This window comes from Pteropus medius, unplaced genomic scaffold (assembly GCF_902729225.1).
Source record: "Pteropus medius unplaced genomic scaffold, Ma_sr-lr_union100, whole genome shotgun sequence".
NCBI lineage: Eukaryota > Metazoa > Chordata > Mammalia > Chiroptera > Pteropodidae > Pteropus > Pteropus medius.
The window spans coordinates 5,556,900-5,574,816 of record NW_024353517.1 but is presented as its reverse complement, the minus strand read 5'-3'; the positions used below and the strand labels follow the sequence as shown (position 1 = coordinate 5,574,816).

General features: G+C 36.0%; 1 protein-coding gene across 25 annotated transcripts in view; it reads right to left on the bottom strand.

Moving 5' to 3' along the window:
* The window catches only part of LPP (LIM domain containing preferred translocation partner in lipoma), a 605,586-nt gene that overhangs the window by 463,036 nt on the left and 124,633 nt on the right, over nucleotides 1–17,917 (bottom strand). For 2 of the 25 annotated variants that reach the window (XM_039850686.1, XM_039850690.1), the window contains one exon: nucleotides 2,444–2,541. The exons of the other annotated variants lie outside the window; for them this stretch is intronic. The gene's annotated coding sequence lies outside the window, so the exon portion shown is untranslated. The remainder of the gene's footprint in view (nucleotides 1–2,443; nucleotides 2,542–17,917) is intronic. 25 annotated transcript variants of the gene reach the window in all.

Genomic DNA, 17,917 nt, shown 5'->3' with positions numbered 1-17,917 from the left:
CATCAGATAAATTCAAACTGAGGGACATTCTACAAAATATCTGCCTGATACACTTAAAAAGTGTCAAGGTCATGAAAAACAAGGAAAGGCTGAGAAACAGTTACCAACAGGACGAAACTAAGCAGACGATGACTAAATGCAGAGTAGTATCCTGAACTGGACTGTGGAACAGACAAAAGGCATTAGTAAAAAAAAACTGAGGAAATCTGAATAAAATCTGTAATTTAATTAATCATGTTGCACTGATGATATTTCTTAGCTTTGATAAGAACTACTTTGGTTATGTCAAACTTTAACATTAGAGGAAGCTGGGTGAAGGGTATACAGAAACTCTACTCTTTTTGTAATTCACCAACAGCAACAGACAAACATTACTGGGAATTGAATATCCTCAAGCTACTTCCAACCAAACCAAAACCAGGAAAAGACTTGATAACACTGAACTATAAGAAAAAGTGACTTCTCACTTCTGGTTGTTCTTATTATAAATTTAAAACCATTTCCAACGCATTCGATTAGTTAAAATGTTCACTGGAAGCTAGGAATTAACTGAATTAACCAGACTTTTTTATTATAAATAAATAAATAAATAAAGAAATAAATAAATAATAGATAAATAAAAGAATAGCATGAAGAAAGTTCAATTTTGCCAAGAAAAAAGAAGTTGGTAATTGAAAATTTCACATTTTTTTAAATTATAAATAAATAAATAAAAGAATAACATGAAGAAAGTTCAATTTTGCCAAAAAAGAAATTGGTAATTGAAAAATTCACATTTTCTCTAATTGCTGAAAATTTTTATTTTATATTTGGATTTACATTACATAGAGAATCATCTTTCCAAATCATGTTTAAAGGTTTTAAAGACTATACTAGTTCTGTTTTACTGGAGGAAAAAAAGTCTCTCTCCATGTATGCAAGGAAGGAAAAAAGCTTAGCCATCACACATTCACAGGGTTTTCAGAGATTCAGTATGTCCAGACTTTTTAATTCCCACCCAAGTGTCTGTGAAACTATATAACCTAGCCTGGGAAAAATCCTTTTCAAAGAATCATGTTATTTTTTTTTTCAAGTTTTTCTTTCAGAAGCCTATTTTTCTTCAACTCAGTTTACCTAATTCACCAAACCAAGAATGACTAGGAAATAAGAGAAATTATATTCTACCATCTTTTAGAGATAGATAGGTAAGTAAGTGGATGGATGGATGGATGGATGGATGGATGGATGGATGGATGGATGGATGGACAGACGGATGGATGGACGGACGGAGAGACAGACAGATAGAGGCTAAAAGCTAAAATTATGTGAGCCTAGTGTGCCTGCTGAAGTCTTCTGCTTAAGGAAAAGGACTTTCGGAAACATATTACTCCTTCCAGAACCCTCAGCACTACAACAAAAATATCAACATATTCACTAAGTTCTTTTTTTAATCCTAGTTTTTAAAAAAGTGTTTTCCCTTCAACAACAGTAGTGAATGTTATAGAAACCAAATCATGGAACCCAACACTACCTGGATGAGGAAATGATGAACGAAGAAGAGAAACAGAATTACCCAACTCAGCTCTTTCCTATCAGAACCCCTCCTAAACATTCTTTCAGGTATTCAGAATTTAAACTAAAAGGCAAGGTGCAAAACAATTTTAAAAAGAAAAGAAAAGGCAAGTGCTATGAACAAAGTACCACGTAAACAGCAGGATGCAGAGACAAAGATGACGAGGACCTTCCTGGCCCTAAGGAGCTTTGGAACTGCCTCTACCCTCCTTGGAGGGACATTTTAAGGGAATTTGGTGGGCTTTCTTAAAGATGGATCTTCTCTGAAGATGCCATTTTGCCTTCAGCCTCTCTGTTTGTTCTGCTTGTCCTCCTACACTCCAGATACACAGAGTCAAAGCCAGCACCGGCATTTTTCTAATTGTCTCTTGTCGCCTCTAGATCATTACTCTATTATCACACGCCCTGACTCCAGCCTCCTATTCTCCCGCTTCTAGTGTTATTTTTACTTCTCTATTGAGACTTCCAGAGCCTGAAAGCCTGTCTTTTCTCCCTGTGTGCCATCCCTTCATGGCAGCATTTTTCTTCCTGGTTCAAGGTACAGCCCTATATACTAAAACATTTCAGATATTATTTTGGTCCTTTCTCTACTCTGACCCTCCCCAAGGTTGGATTAATACAACAATCTGCCTTCCCAGTTCTCATGCCTACAGTTTTTCATTGTACAACACTAAAAGGAACTTTAAGAGGCTAAGATATTAACAATGCAAAAAATAACTTTAATAACAACCCTCTCAATTTACAGTGCAAGAGCTAATGAAGCATTTCCTTAGTCATAACCTATTTAATTCCTACCACCCTTGTAAATTAGAGACAACAGAATTGGATGCCCGTTTAATAGAAGGGGAAGCAAAGTCGCAGAGATGAGAAGTAACCTCTACCACGGGCTCACCAGGAACTTCTGGCACTGCTGGAATCTGAACCCAAACCCCCTTATGCTTGGCCCATGGGGCTTTCCATCACTCCATGCACTCAAGGTTCTAGGATTCCCTGCACAAAAAAAAAAAAAATGACATACCAGTAATGGCAAGGACAAATCTTTAACCTACACCAGAATTATATGAGCATTTTCAATTGATTTAGAAAGGGGAATAAAAAACTTAAAAAAAAAAAAGTTATTCAACTGATTCTGGTAGAGACGATTAGCAGAAATATCTTGCAAAGAATGTGGGTGTCCTGGAAGATTCACTGTCGTCATCATTATAATTTCTAATCATGCTGTGTGGGCAGGTGTCCGTGTAGCAGAAACACCATTGGCACCCAGATTAGCAGTTTCATCAGGAGACTAGAAACTAAGTCTGCAATTCTTAAACCTCAGAGCCTGAATCACAACTTTCCCCTCAGGGAACACAAATATGCAGTCTGTGCCTTAGCCAGAACTGTGGGGCCTGTCCAGGGAAGTCATCAAATGTCATGTCCATCAGAAAGTGCACACGAGAACAAAGTGCAGGAGGCTTCCTGGGAGCCTGGAAATACCATTAGATACAGAGACAGGACGGAGTTGTAGTCCCACATTATGCCTCTAATTCACTGAGTAACTTTGAATGAATCATTTGCCTTCTTTGCATTTTTGTTTTCATTCTCATCTGAAACTTGAGTTTTTAAACTAAAACTATTTGTTTTCAAGTGAGACGTGGGTAGAGGTCAGGAAGGGAAAGAGGAGAGTGGTAGGATTTTGGGCTTCCCCTGCTCTGCGTCCTCCCCCGCACAATAGCAGGTCTGTTTTTATCATTGTACATTATAGACTTGGGCCACTCAGAAAGATTTAACTTAAACAAAGGGTCCAAGTCCACAAAACTCATGGACACGATCTGTGCTAACTCATCAGCTCTAACATTCTGATTCTACTCAAAAATGTTTTCTCTGAGGTAATCTTTACAAAGATTTTCTTACCTAATTTATCTGATTGGGAGAAATTGTACTGGTAGACTTTAAAAATAAATCTATTAATAACATATTCCAAAAACATAACATGAAACATATCAATATCTTCCATGCCTCCGCATTAGTAGTTACCTAGAGAGAATGACCCAAGATGACAGAGATAAACCAGAGGAACAGGAAGGAACCCACCACAATCCATAACTGTTTTTACAGGGATTTATTTATTTATTTATTTATTTATTTATTGATACAAAAATATTTCTTAGATACCTGCTTTGTGATAGGTACTACGGTAGACTTGAAATTAATAAACAGACAAGGTTCCTATCCCCAAGAGGCTTTATATTATAATTGGGTTTGGCATTATTAAAAACTGTACATAGTCAAATAACTAAATCAAAAATACTGCTTAACAAAATATGTGGAATAGAGCTAATGCAACCCTTAGAGGAAATTCGTACCTTATTTATATTAATAGAAAAACAGAAATGAAAATATTTAAATTAAGAATCAAGCTCTGACAATCAGAAAACAACAAAATAAACCTAGGTAAAGCAGAAGAAATGTGTTATTGAAGATTTTAAGAGAAAATAAAGAATGACAAGTCAATAAATAAGTGTGAGAGCTGTTTTTTTAAATAAATAATAAACATTTTGCTAAACTAATCACAAAAATGGATAGAGAAATAAAGCACAAACCCACATAACTTGAAATAATACTGTGGAAATAACCATAAACACAGATGAAATGAAAATAATTACAAGAAATTATTTAACTCCCTACAAATCATTTTGAAATAGTTGACTTTCCTAAAATACAATTAACAAAAGTATCCACAGAAGAGATATAAAAGCGAATTAGTCTAATTACTATGGAAGAAATAATATGTTGTTAAAGAGCAAATACCTCCACCCCTCAAAAGAAAGAATCAGGTCAAGGCAGTTTCATGGGGGAATTTCATCACATTTTAAGGACTAAATCATATAAATGCTATACAAACTATTTCTGTAAGAAAAGTTACCAAATTGTTTTTTATGATTTAAGCGTAACACTGATACTGGAATCTGACAGTGCTAATATACATATACACAATTTTCAAATAATCTCACTTGTGAAAATTGATGCAAAAATTGTAATAAATTACTGACTTTTAGATTCCAACAACACTAAAAAAAAAAAACATAATGCACAAACTATGACCAAGTGGATACTATCTCAGGAACACTAGCACAATTTCCTGTTTGAAAAATGTTAATTTTATATTTCACTAAATTTGTAGGACAAAGAGAAAAATCTAAAATATTTTCTTAAAAGAAAAAGAGACAATGTGTGATTATGTCCATAGTTTCCCAAAAGGTATTAGATAAACATTTAACAAACTCTTTTTTAAAAAATAAAAATAAGAAAACATTCTCATAATAGAGATGGATAGTTTTTAACACAATATATTTCTCAAACCAAAGCCCAACATTACAAGTAATAAGAAACTTTTTTAACATTCCCATTAAAGCCAGCAAAAAAAAAAAAAAAAACTCACTCCAACACTGCTATTTAATATTTACTCTTCTAGAGGTAGGAGCCAATGCAATTAGAAGAAAGGAGAGAGGGAGGGAGAGAGAGAGGGGTGGGTGCGGGGGGGAAGAGGCTGACCAACTGACCAGATGGAATAACTAGAAGGAAACTTGGGGTAAAAAATGTTTACATAATCACAAAGTGAAAAAGGCATTTCTAAGTGTTGCACAAAAGCTAAAAACCATAAAGCCAAAAGACTGAATTGACTATATATATATTTTTTTTAATTTTGATTTGCAAGTTGAAAAAGACAAATGCAAAGTAGTGGGGTACTGCACCTCCTATAACAGACTGAAGGTTAATTTTTTAACTGTAATAAACTAATAAGCAAAAATCCAACAATCGAATAGAAAAGGAGACAAAGGGCAGGAAGTTTACAGAAAGGAAACACTAACAGAAGGCAAATTAAAACTACAAGATACCACACATAAGAATCTGATACAGATGATCATCTAGACATGATTATGAGAAAAGCAAGATGCAAAATAATGTGTAGAGTATGCTCCCCTTCATGTAAATATTCTACACGCACTGGAATATAAGGGAATATATATATATATATATATATATATATATATATATATATATATATATATGGAATTGATTCTACATGCACTTGAATATAAGGGAATATAAATATATATATATATATATATATATATTTATATATATATATATGGAATTGATGACAATCTTGACCTCTGAGTGGGAAAAGTAGAGAAATGAGACAGTAATAGGAAAAAGATTTATGTTTCTTCGCACATCTTTTGGTAAATTTCAAATTTTGTACTATATTTTAGCGCAGCTTATTCAAATTAATTTTTAGTTTTCTTTAAAGTAGGCTGGACACCAACACATCAGTGACTATATCAAATGCAGGGGAAAAGATCTAGCTAGATGGCCTGCAACCCTATAATTCCACGACTCTTTATGGCATATTGCAATGAATGACCAAGGTATCAAGGTTTAAAGCCTAAGAACTTTGACTTTTTTGAAGTTCTTTATTCTGAGGGTCTCAGTTACCACAGCTGTGAAACAGAAAGCTAAAATTTATACCTCAACAGATTGTTGTGAAAATTAAATAACACATTAAGGAATCTAGCCTAAGATCTGGCAAGAAATGTATGTTCAATGAATGTTAGCTCCCACTACTATAAGGACTGTTCCTAAAATTATTATTATTATTTTATGATATTATTACTACTACTACTACCAGTACTACTACTACTACTATTATTATTATTATTATTATTATTATTATTATTATTATTATTGTGCAATTCTGCTCAACCACATACATTTAACCCAACACCCACCAACAACAACTCTAGCTTCAGCTTCCTGTCTCATTGCCACAATATCTTAAGACCTCAAGAAGCAAGAATTGAATAAATAATTACAAATTCTAAATACCAGTCAGGAGAATAACTGGAAAACAACTATTTCAGCTCCCACATTTCACTGAGAAATGAGCAGCGGCCGGCTGTAGCTAAGTGGCTGGCCAAAGGGATGGAAACTCAAGTCTACTGCCTCCATTCCACAGACTGCACCACAACATCTCATGTGCTGGTAAGGAACAGGCCTCTCTTTCCCTCAACTCCACTGGCCCCTCACTTTTAAAGGTTAACTCGTTTCATTTCCAGCGGGCCCCATTTTTACTCTAAAGCTTCTACAGCGCACGCTTCAATCAGGCATCCTTGGCCTCACTCTTCTTGTGAACACAGACAGTCCAGGTACACACAGTCACCGCTTCAGATTCCCACATACATCAGAGGACAAAATTACCCTTCTCGCAGAACAAAACGCCAACTTTGTCAATCTTCCAAGAGAGAAAAAAGAAAGAAGAAAAATTACTGAAGACTCTATACTGATAGAAAGAAATGTGGGCCCCTTTCTCTAGAACCTGATGACTTAACAATGGACATTTAGAAACAATCCATCCTTAGAGCATTACGTTTTGTTGGTGGTGATAGTGGTCGTGAGGTTTTTGTGTGTTTGTTTATTTGGTTTTATTTTTCTCTCTTTCTGTGTTTGATCTTTGAAAAAGATGCTATTATGGTTGCTATCAATTCTCATTTAAAGAAACAAGGACAATGGTATTAATAATGAAACAAAAGTGCTCCTTTTTACTCTCTGTGGTCTGCAAGGAGTTTCACATTTCATTCATGTCAGAACTCCATGTTTTACTGATGTGAAAGTGTGTGGTTTTTGCGATAGCCAAGTTCTTCTAATATTCAACTTTCTGTTTGTTGTCTCTTACTTGCAATTTACAGTAAACGAATCCCAATTTTCCCCCTTTGTCAAAATCAGCCCATTTTCAAAACAAGCAAGCACCTCAGACATGGCACTTTTCATGAATATCATATAAGCTTGAGCCTCTTTAGACATATTTTATTGTCTTAAACAATCTCAGCTATGAAACAGATTGCCCAACTTTTATCTTTAGACTCTACGGGACATAACTATTCTGGAGGAACACAGAAAAAAGGCCAATTCCTGCCTTTGCTTATTTCCTCCTTCCCCCAGTGTCCTCTCACCCTTCGTTTTAGGCTAAATTTGAACAGAGAAATCAGAGGTGGTGAATCCACAACGGGAGAAAAACCATCACTGTCATCTTTCCCTTAATTAATCATCATCCTTAACTTGGATGATGATTCATCTTGAAAAATTTCTTCATAGGTGCTTAACCATCCTATCAAGCCTTGGAAATAGAGCATGCCAAAATTATTCTCCCCAACGATGTATCGGAAAAAACTAATTAGAAAGGGCAAGTGAATTGCCCAGGAGCTACAAGCAGTAAGTGGCAAGACCAGCTCCTCCTCAGCCCGAGTTTTATCATTCTAGAGGATGGACCCATTCCATTCTCTGCTCTGCCTAAGGACAGCAGCCTGGCACTTCCTTCCATCCTCCGTACATCTCCGGGCTCTTAGCTGTTTCATGACGACACACTGACTTTATCAGCAAGGCCGCCCATTAGCTTGTACTTGACGGGGTGAGTTTTGACTGTCCAATGGCTGGGCCTAGCAGTGGTTAAGCAATTTCACTATCACCAGGGTCCACCAAATGTCAGATGTGCCACAAGCAATTTGTGACTAGTCATTGTTATACTCCTAAAGTTCCAAATGATTTATTTAGAAACTAACACTCTTAACAGGTTATCCCTATGATTTTGTCACTCGCATGCCCATTTACTTTCTTAAGTGGAGGAAGAACAGACAGAGTTATGGGTCTCCAGTTATTATACTTAACCTCGGCCTACCTTCCCTCGGTCACGGCCAAAGGTGCGCTGTTATATGGACATTATCCATTGTGAGAGTCTTTGATACATAAAGGCTGAGAACTACTGCTATAGATGGTGGCAGTAGAGTGACCTACAGAAGTTGGCTTTCCTAGAAAGAAAAGAGAATACCTGAATTCCCCATAGAATGAGTAAACCTCTACCACCAGTCCTGAATTTGTTCCATGGCCTGATGTTTAGGTAACAAAACTCAGAATGCCCTGATTATAATCCCTAGCAGTTTCACTAAAAAATTATGCCCAAATAAAGGTAACATGAGTGTGTCACCTATTATATACTATTAGACACACACACACACACACACACACACACACACACACACCAGACACACACACACACACCAGAGCACAGAATGGATGCAGTCTAGTACTATAGATAACAAATAAAATGCCCCACAGTCCATTCAGTACATGTCAAGACAATTTACCTGACCTCTAACAGCAGTCTTCCAAGTTTTAATAAAGTCAGCTCAGCCATCACTGTTATCAGCTTATCTCATAAGACCAAGTATGTATTATCTGTCTCCCTCACTAGACTGTAAGTTCCCTGCAGTGAAGGATCAATTATTCATTCAAATAAATATTTACTGCATAACTATTACGTATAAAGCACTAATCTAGATGATGGGGATATAGCAAAGAACCAAAAAAGGCTAAATTCCTATACTCATGGACTATATATCCCAGTGATGAAGGCAGAATATTCACAAACAGATAAATGAACATAATTTTCAAAAGGCAATAAATATGTTTAAAAATAAAATAGGGTACAGGACATAGGGAGTGCTTGATGAAAGAAGGGAGGTTGTTATCTATACTATTTCTACTTCTAACTATTGATTTGGAGCTTTTGAAAATATAACCCATGCCTGGGTCCCACCTCCAGATACTTTGATTTGTTTAGGTTGGAGGTGAGCTTGGACAACAGTATTTTTAAGGGTATTCCAGTGATTCTAACATATCATCAGGGTTGGAAACCGCTGGTATACTTGGTTTTGAAGGTGCACAGTCTTTGGTTTGAAACCCAGCTATTATCATCTGTGTAATCTCAGGAAAGATACTTAATCTCTCTGAGCCTCAGTGACCCTATCTGTGAAATGGGATAATTATAGTAATGCATACCACTCTGGGTTATTTTTAGGAATTAAGTGATATATGTAAAATCCATAACAGAGTGCCTGGCACACGGAAAGGACTCAGTGTTGGCCATCATTCACCGTTATCTTCATTATTTAAAAGTATGCACAAGAGATGCACACTGAAGGGCTGCAGGTCAATTCTGATCTTTAAATGGGTTCTGTCTTCCATGTACAGTGTGAACTTTTTAAGTGTTTTGCTGTTGTTGTTTTGAGCTGATGTTGATGTTACTGAGTGAAATCATAAGTTGTATTTTTCTCTATCTATGAGGAAGTAACTCTTACGGCGTTTATAAAATATGTTAACGAGCCAAGGTTTTAAAAATTAAAGATTTCACATAAAAATCTGACAAAGCGTTCCCATGTGGTAACAACTGATTAGCTCCAGGCAGCTTCCACTTTTTTCAGAGAGAGCCCTCCCAGGGTCTCCACAGCCCCCACCACACCCTGCAGCTCTCTCCCCAAAACGCATGCTCAGACCACGGCCTGGGACCAGTCAAATTTCATCAGCTTACTTGCACCATCATCTTCCCTACAGTAACGAGGAAAACAAACTATTTCCTGTAGCCAGGACTCTAAAATGGGAAAAGGAAATCTAGATAAAAGGGCTTTGTGTTTCCAGAAAAGGGATTGGAAGCATTTCTTGGTGGAAGTCAAAGATTTATCTGTTTGTTAACTTTGCAAATGCACTTACATGTCACATGTTCACTTTTAAGCTTATCTGCCCTGTAGGCAGATGATGTATCATGTCCTGGGCATTGAAATAGGAGCTCTGCAAACATTAGCTCCTTTAATTCCACAACTCTGTGAAGTACTTTTCCATTATCACCATTTTCAAGAATGAGTAAACTGAACCTTGGAAAGGATAATGGTCTTGGGTCACATAAATAAATGGAAAAGTTAGGTATGGAACCGGGACTGTCTGACGTCAAAATCGAAACTTCTTCCACCACACTATGCTCCCTCCACCCAGGAAACTATTTAGTGTAATTTAATTATTGAGGAGTACAACAACTGATGGAAAAATTCTTGGAAAGAACACCATTACTTTAGAACAGGATACGGCAGGTCCTCGAATAACATCATTTCGTTCAGCATTGTTTCCCTATTAACGTTGATGAGATGCTATAGGAACTTGACTCTTGTTTATATCAATTAGTCAATGGTAAAGTTGTTCTCATTATACATGGTTTTGCTTAAATTCATAGAAGCTATCAACAACATTAAGTAAGGACTTAATGTATGTCTCTAGACAATGTACTTGTGGTCCATACCGATAATGATAAAGGGTCACATCAATAATTTCTGGCCACTGTGTCTTTCAGAATTTGAGAAACTCAAAGATTACAATGAAACCTATTCTTCTCTTCCTTTTGCCCCATGTTAAGACAGCTCTACTCTTAAAGCTACAAACAGGTTGCAAAAAGAAGAAAACATTAGTGTGTGTGTGTGTGTGTGTGTGTGTGTGTGTGTGTGTGTGTGTGTGTGTGTTGACAAAGATCAAACCAATGATTGAAAGGGAAGACCAAGATATATTCCGGCTCTTCTCAAACATTGTCCCTTTGCTGAAGCCTCCCTTGGTTCATCTCTTCGGAATTAACCTGCCTCCAGATTCTAATACAGGTTATTTGTATCTACCTTAAATTTCTCCATCTCATTATATTTATCTGTTATGCATCAACATCTCCAGCAAAGCAGATGAGAACTATCTTTATTCATTCTTACATACCTAACCCCAATCCAGTCTCACCACCAATGTTAAGCATAAAACATGGTACAAAGGCAGATGCAAAATAAGAGAGAATTAAGTAAATAAGTGAAGATAAGGTTGGCCCTTTTCTAACAATGTTCCTTTGAGTAAAGGTTTATTTAGTATTAGCATCTACAGAGCGAGGCTTTGTGAGGGTGCAGAAACTCACTTTTTTTTAAGCTTCGACTCAATATGCTCACCATCTACTGGGAGGAACGAATGTACACATAAAACCATATGCGGAAGACATTAAGCCTCCTAAGAAATACAAATAAAAAAAGTTCTGGCAGTTAAGATAAATGTGCAAGATATGAAATTTCTCAGGATTTTGTTATAATCTTTGTTTTAAGTGGTCAATTAAAATATGTCTACTCAAGTAAATGTGCAATTTCTTTCTCTGATAATTTACTGACATTTCTTTTTTAAAGTTGCTGACATTTAACTATCAATAGAGCTATTAAGAAAGGTCTCAGCCATAATGGGGAATTCAATATTTTTTGAGGAAGCTTAAGAGAAAGTATCTTATATTTAACAATTCTAGAAGAACCTGACTTTTCTGACAATATAGCTGAAAAGAAACTTGAGTCAAAACACACAAGAAAGAAAAAGATGCTCAAGATATTACAAGTCTACAATTATTTGCTGAACACATGCTAACTGCCAGGAAATATGTTAAGCTCTCTAGGGAAACAGAGCTCAGTCATAATTATTTGGGAGTAACCGTGGGATACCAGTCTAGAAGACATTAGGGTATAACTTTATGATAAACAGAATAGAAAAAGAATGAGAAAAAGGCTATGAGATTCTCAAATAGAGAGAAATTATGTTAATTAGGAGTTTTATTATAAAATTATGAAACAAAAACTAAAAACTAAATTGAGTACTTTGGCATTTGCATTACACTCCTAGTTCTGCCAATAATTTGGTAACAGAACTTATGCAAGTCGCTGCCTACATTTTGACTCATTTTCCCCATTATTCAAAAGGAGACAGACGGTCCTCCTTATAGTCATTCTACAAATCTGGGCACCTAATTAAACTGCCCTCTGAACTGGAGTTACATGAAGAGAAAGCAAGTTTTCTACCAAGTCATTTTAATCCATTTGCCCTCTTAGATATTTGTCAACCCAGAGATTCAAAAGCCATAAATCTAGTAGCTACGTCATAATTTACACAACCGACTAAATTATATGGCATTTCATCACAAAGACTAAGGTATTCCTACGAGATCAATAAGAGACTTATAAAGGCAGGCCAATAAGTAGGGCAGATGTCCCAATTCTGTGGCAAAGAATGTAAGGTGTAATTCTAGGTCCAGTTGCCATCAGTCAATACTAATTCTGTTGCGTATTATTTCCCATTAGAAATTTTATTCCCATTAGAAACTTTATTTCCCATTAGAAATTATCCCAGTTATCTTCTCAGTGTCATCTTCAACTATTATTTCCTTTCAGATCTTTATTATACAAACTAGTATTGCCCAAATTTGCCTTAATAAATCAGAATCTCCAAAGAGAATGCTGCAAATCTGTATTATTAATAAAAAGTGTTTTCAATGATCAGATAAGTTAGGGAAATCCTACTTCAGAAAAATCGAACTTCACATTATTCACCACAAATGCCCTTCTTCTTGTCTCTTTGGGGTGTGTCTTCTGCTGGCAATGTGCTCCTTCCATCTCTGGCTGGTGACATATACTTGCTTATCTTTCAGGATCCAGTTAAAATACCACCTGATTTCACTGCCCTCCACACTCTCATACATATATTTCTTATCTCCTCTACTGGATTATGAGATCTTAGAGATCAGAGAAGGAGTCTGATTCATTAGTTCATTCATTTAACAAATATTTATGGAATATGTCAAGCACTGGTTACATAGCAATGAACAAAACAAAGTTCATTATTTCATGAACAGGTATTGGCAAATTATGGCTCACGGGCCAAATCTCGCTCACTGTGAGTTTTGTAAAGAAAATTTTACTGAACCATAGCCACAATCAATTGTTTACATACTGTTTATGGCTTTCTAGACCTTACAAAAATTTGGAGAGAGTTGTTATTAAATTTCATTGGTTTGTTTGCCTTCAAAATATGCATCTTGTGAAGGGGATCTTTGTGTCATTTAGTTCAAGCTGACTAATGAGACTCAGGTTAAGTCAAACACAAACACACAGCTGCACATGAGGAAAAGCTCATTCTGTCAAATATCAAAGTCAACTTTACAGAGTCAAACTAATATCCGTATCCTAAGAACTGTCTTCTTTATCACGTCCATATGCAAACCCTCTCATCTTTCAAGAAAAGAACTAAAAACTGTGCTCTTTGCAGGACCCTTTTCAGAGGCCAAGTAAATATAAAACATAAAGTGGAGAGCTGATAATATAGTTAAGGTTTTACAAGTCTTCTGCACAAGGTCAGTATGGTTTACTGCACAGTAACCGTTTTATTTAGAGTCAAAAGGGTCTTGATTTCATAGAAGTTGTGCCACTCGTTAACCACATCAATGTGGGCAAATCATTTAGCCTCTCTGAGCCTCTGTCTCTTATCTAGAGAATGGGAATACTATAAGACATCACAGGGCCATTGTGAGAATGAAATAAGATAAGCGCAAAGCGGCTTTTTCAGAAACAAACGAGGGTTTTCAATAACAGCTGGTTTCTTCCATTTTATCCAAATATCAAGTGCAACACAGGTTCCCATGCCTCAAAAATATCTTTGTATAATATATCTCAACTCCTTGAAAATGTTACAGTATATTTTTAAGTCAATAAATTTAGAAGGACGGCACTTGTAGATTTTTTACTCTTTCTTAGTCCAAATTGAAGAAAATTATTCCCCTTCTGAATATACTACTCAGAATCTATATCATAGCTCTTGTTTATTCTATCTCCTGGTGGCTGATTCTAAGAAAATATTAGTTGAAACACTAATCCACAAGATGAATTATATTAAGAACATCCTGATGAACGTCATAGAGTAGATAATCAAATCAGTTCTAAACATCCCTCCTGATTTTGAAGTGAAACAAAAATGAACAAATTGTAATCATTTTAACTTTCAGGTTCTCATGGCGTTGGCCCCTATCATCCCATTATAAAAAGCAACAAAGAAACAAATATGCTCTCATCAAAATAGTCTCTGTTCTCTTTACAGGTAGTTATGGATAGGTGAATAGATGGATGTAGATGACAGATGGAGATGGAGAGAGATAGATGAGAGTGGTAGGTAAGAATGGCTAGAGGATAAATGACTAGGATGATTGGATGAGTAAGCGGAAGGATGGATGCGTTGGAGAATGGACAAGTAGAGGAATGGAATTCAGGCAAATGTAGATGACAAAGTGCTAAGCAGACACATAGAAATGCAAAAAGAAAAGCAAAGGACAAATCCATAACAAAAAGATCAATCTCAAGACTGAAACACTAGTACAATTCCCTCTCCTAGACTATTGCTCTTTAAACTTCCATTTTAAAAAATATACAAAGGTCTCTCTTCATTATTATATCATTACATTCAAAAATGTGATAACTATAGTATTATGAATATGCCCAGCAAAAAAAAAAAAGACCCTGTGAGCAAAACAAATTTATCGCATCCTCCTGATAAGACAAAATTAAAAGCCTTCCAGAAGGCATGAGACAACTTATCTAACGCAATACGTTTATGAGACTATCCATACTATTTTTCAATGTTTCTCTGATGAATGTTATGTTAATTAAGAGAACTTGACCTATTAGATTTTTTAGTCACGATTTTCTCTAAATTAACAATTCTATAGGTCTAACTTTACCTTTACTGAGATCTTAACTAAAAATACTGCTAATCTCCAGTCTAACACATATTAATTCAGAATGAAATGAAATGTCAAATTTTTCTACTACAAAAACAATGCCAAGTGCCCCTGCCTTGTGTTAAAGCAAATTCTTTTCTTGGTAAACAGTCTGCACTTAATAATGGAAACAGTAGTCAAATATATCACAATATATGCAAATACATCACCTGCATAATGCAACATTATACAGTAATTAAAATGTGTACTTTTAAAGAATGGTTAATGACATGGGAAAATGTTTACAATGTTATGTAAAGAAAACATGTAAAACTAGGTATATATAAAATAATCCCCTTTAAAAAAAAAAGAATAGAGTGGTTATACATGTAAACAGCGGTTATCTCTGGATGATGGGTTATGGGTGTATTAATTTTCTTCTTTATATTTTTGTGCATTTTAATTTTCTAAAATAGGTGTATATAACTTTTATAATCAAAAAAGAAAGGTTTATTTTGTTTTAGAAAAAATGCCAGAACTATGTTAAAAGGTTTTTATTTTTTCATTTACAGAGTATTTTCATATGCATAAGCTCATCTGATCTAGTTAACAACCCAGAAATATGGGTTCAAGGATCCCCGCTGACAGTCAGGCAGTCAAGTTTATAGAGCAGAATGAGACAGAGTAGACCTTTCTCAAGGTTTCCTGGTGCCCTATTGCCTTCTTTATAGTATCCATTGATTTATCTCAGGAAAAGTTTTGTTTTTTCGGGTTTTTTTCTTAAGGTTCTCCAAAACTGTTTTGCTTTCCTTCCACTCCAAAGTATCAATATTCTACTTAAAGAAAAATAAAAATAAATAAAAATAAAAAACTGCGATATATCAGAGTACCTGGGCCCCCTAACATCTTGCCCCACTGTGGGAGGGGAAGACGCCCTTCAAGAATGACTGCTTTCATAAACGTATAAATCCAATTCACAAGACCAGTCCAATCTATTAAGGGGATGTCCAGGCACAATTTAAAGAAAAGACACAGTCTGACCTACATAAGAAAATCAGAGACAACGATTTGAAAGCTGCTTAAGACGGCAGAATGCCGAGGGAGGTTTAGAGTCAGTATCGAAGAAGTACCACAGCTCAAATCTAGCTGGTCTTGGAATGACTCACAAGTGCTGCTGTGCCGTCTTCCTGCCATTCATCAGACAGGTTTTTCCATTAGAATTTACTGACGATGTGCTCCCTGGTAAGATGGCAAGATCAATTCTGCAGTTTTAAAATAGGAAAGATATGACTGAGAAGTCATAACACTGATTCCACATAGTACACTCAAAAAAGCCCAGGATGAGTATAATGACGGTTGAGGGAAGGCTAGCCTCCATTTCACCTCTGCCAGTGAGTAAACTCACCACATTTAGTATCTTCTGTGTTTTATACAAAGAGTTAACTGATTCTAACAAAATGAGACAATTATCATGTAGGGAGTTTATGTAGGAAAAGGGTAAATATGCTTAAGGTTTGGAGGCAAGAAAAGAAGTTCAGTCTTTGTTGAAAGGCTGGAATCTGTAGAATAAGACAGAGCCTCATACTTGGCCTTGCCTTTAGTGGGGCTGAGCTAAGAACTCCTACCCTTCGTCCCAGCTCCTGTGAAAACTTCTAAAACAGAATGGATAGCACATTCACGTAGGAACAACAGCAGTATCACTGGGCAGAATAAACATTCATTATGGGAATGAGCCTGAGGTATAAAAGAAGCAGACAGTCAGGACACCAGAGCCTTTCTTTCCTTATAGAATCATATGGTTTCCTCTCCAGCTGAGACCACACCCTTTTTGAGAACTACTCACTCTTTTCACACCATGAGTGCCTCTCTCATCCTGGAACCACTGGATTAAATTCTTTTTTAAAAGCTTTTACTCTGAGCACTTCACAGCATAAGTAAAATGGGAACAGTAGATTTTAAACGAGGTGCCCATCAGAATTAAATAAAAAAAGGTTTTTGAGATGCAAATGCCCAAAGTGACCGATGAAAAATTTAGGGATGCAGACTGAAAATCTGAATTCTGATAAAAGTTCCCTAAGGAAAGATGAGCCACAAACTCAGGTGAAAACTATTGCTGTTTGGAGCCACCATCACCATGGGTACTCAAGAGAACCAAAGGTAAAGAAAGCAATGGGGTACCTGGGCTAGTGTCTCCAGGAGGAATAAGAGGCCAGTAAGTTACATGTGTTCCTGGTAAACAAAGAGAGGAAAGGAAGACCAGAGGATGACCAGGGTAACAGAGAGCTGTCCCCAGGGCAACAGAAAGCTGCCCCCAAACGAAGAGCAGTGTGATCTGTCAAATGTCTCCAGAAAAAAGGAAATAACTCAGGAGCCCTGGAGTGAGGTAAACGAAAATTTGGGCAGGATTTGGGTTTGTAGAGATGTGTTTGCAGAGGTACTTACCTTAGGAAGGCTAATTAATCAATCTCTACAATATATTCAGTTTATTATCTTGAAAAAGATGACAGTAAGTGAAAGCAAATGAGCAAACCATCTGCATATTGCTTTCAATATTGTTGAAACAACAAGGCAGAGAGCTTAGCTAATTACACCTCCCTGATTCCTCTGTATGTCAAAACCTAGTCTAATTCAGTGGCCTTGTGAAAACCTATAAATAAATCCTACTGATTCACTTCAAAATAAAATCCCCAAAATAAAACAAAGAATTAAGCTGGCTAATGAAAACTAGTCCAAGTATCCTTGAATAATGATCTTTATATTTGTGTACTGTTTCTTCATCTGTAAAATGGGAATAACAGACTTTTCTCGGCTATATATAAGAAATAATACCCTAAGGAGCTGTTAAAGAACGAAATACCTAGCTCTAATTGCCAAATAAACTATTGACTTGCATTTTTTAAATCTAATATACATTCTTTTGTTTCCTATAAGCAACGTATAGTTCCTAATTTGTATCAT